This window comes from Lathyrus oleraceus, chromosome 4 (genome assembly GCF_024323335.1).
Source record: "Lathyrus oleraceus cultivar Zhongwan6 chromosome 4, CAAS_Psat_ZW6_1.0, whole genome shotgun sequence".
NCBI classification, from domain to species: domain Eukaryota; kingdom Viridiplantae; phylum Streptophyta; class Magnoliopsida; order Fabales; family Fabaceae; genus Lathyrus; species Lathyrus oleraceus.
In genome coordinates this window covers 81,368,328-81,370,522 of record NC_066582.1, presented here as the reverse complement: position 1 = coordinate 81,370,522, position 2,195 = coordinate 81,368,328, and the positions used below count along the sequence as shown (strand labels likewise).

Here is a 2,195-nt window from a genome sequence, read left to right as displayed (position 1 = left end):
ATGTAAGGTTCTTTAAAGTCATCATCTTCCTTTATGGGGGTCGATGGTAACTTAATAATTTCTTTTTGTTCTAATTCTCTAACACATTCATCAATGATATCTAAGGCATAACACGAGTCTCCCATCACAGGTGCCATAAGAAATTTCGAAAGTATAAATTCTATTTTCTCGTCACCTACCTCAAATATCAACTTTCCTTTCTTGACATCTATTATGGCTCCTGCAGTCGATAAGAACGGTCTACCTAGAAGAATTGGTATATCATTGTCCTCTTTGATGTCCATGACGACAAAATCAGTAGGGATAAATAGTTGACCTATCCTAACAGGAACATCTTCTAAAATGCCTATCGGATATTTAACAGATCTATCGGCTAACTGAAGTGACATCTTAGTGGGTTGTAATTCTCCTAAGTTTAATCTCTCACAAACTGCTAGAGGCATTAAGCTCACACTAGCTCCTAAGTCTAGAAAAGCTTTATCGATGACATGATTACCCAAAAGGCAAGGAATGGAGAAATTTCCAGGACCTTTATCTTTCTTTGCTAATTTGTCCTCGGAAATTGCATTACATTCCAAAGGCTTTGGATCGTCAAGTCTACGTTTGTTGGTAAGGATGTCTTTCAGAAACTTTGCATAAGAAGGTATTTGGGTGATGGCTTCTGTGAAAGGGATTTCTACATGAAGTTTTTCTATAACTTTAATAAATTTTTGGTACTGTTTTCTGATCTGGGTTTGTTTGAGTCTTTGGGGATATGGTATAGGTGGTTTATATGGCGGGGGCGGTACGTAAATTTTATCTTTAGGTTCTTCTCCTTTATCCCGACCTTCCTGGTTTTCAAATTCCTCGGGTTCCTTTACTTCGTCTGGGGGTTTGGTACATTCCTTAGAAGTTTCGAGTTCACTCAATCTTGGGTTTGGTGGCTCATCATAAGCGTTCCCACTTCGTAGGGTAATGGCATTGGCTTGTCCTCTCGGATTTTGTTGAGGTTGTCCAGGGAATTGTCCTCCAGGTGTAGTCTGAGGGGCTTGGTTTAAAGCTACCTAAGAGATTTGTGTTTCAAGCATCTTGGTATGAGTAACTATTTGGTCAACCTTGGTTCCTAACTGAGTAATCAATTCGTTAACATGAATGTTTTGGTTCATGAACTCCTTGTTTTGTTGGGTTTGAGCGGTGATAAAATTTTCCATAATTTTCTCAAGGCTCGGTTTTGGTGGTACAGGTTGCATAGGTTGATTTGATCTAGGGGCTTGATAACTAGGTCTCAAAGGTGCATTATTTTAAATAGGGTTATTGTTTTTATAGGAGAAGTTAGGGTGATTCCTCCATCCAGGGTTATAGGTATTTGAATATGGGTTCCCTTGGGTGTAGTTCACTTGCTCGGAGTGGGTTTCGTTTAATAGACTGCATTCTGCGGATTGGTGTCCTTGGGTTCCACATATCTCACAATCCGACGAAACTGCGGCTACAGTATTCGGGTTTATTCACATATGCTCGACCTTAAGGGCTAATGCGTCCATTTTAGCCTGCATCATGTCTATAGAGCTTAGTTCATGCACTCCTCCTTGGGCTTCCTTCTTCTCAACTGTCGCTCATTCGACTCCCCATGATTGATGGTTTTGAGCCATATCTTCGATGAGGGCACTAGCTTCAGGGTAAGGTTTTTTCATCAGAGCACCGCCTGCGGCAGTGTCGATGGTCCTCTTTGTGTTATAATGAAGTCCATTATAGAAGGTTTGAATGATTAACCAATTTTCTAAACCATGATGTGGGCATGCTCATAACAACTCTTTATATCTCTCCCAAGCTTCGAACAGCGATTCTCCTTGGTTTTGGGTAAATCTAGTTATATGGTTTCGAAGAACGGCGGTCTTACTCGGGAGAAAATATCTAGCAAGGAAAACTCTTCTAAGGTTATCCCAAGTCGTAATGGAATTGGGTGGAAGGGAATCTAACCATGATAGAGCTTTATCTCTGAGGGAAAAAGGAAATAATCTTAAATGTATTGCCTCAGGAGAAGCTCCATTGGTTTTAAAAGTATCTGCTAATTGAAGAAATATTTTTAAATGTTGGTTAGGGTTCTCGGTAGCGAGACCCGCGAATTGTCTCTGTTGCACTAGTTGCAACAGGGATGGTTTAAGTTCAAAATTATTGGCTGGTATGATTGGGTTTACTATACTAGAACTAGGTTCTTC

At 40.1% G+C, this 2,195-nt stretch overlaps 1 non-coding gene across 1 annotated transcript; it reads left to right on the top strand.

Annotated features, from left to right (window-relative positions):
• Nucleotides 1–1,758: 1,758 nt before the first annotated feature.
• On the top strand, nt 1,759–1,865 carry LOC127078012 (small nucleolar RNA R71). Its single transcript, XR_007787765.1, has one exon. It is a non-coding gene; the product is annotated as a small nucleolar RNA R71 (small nucleolar RNA).
• Nucleotides 1,866–2,195: the final 330 nt, after the last annotated feature.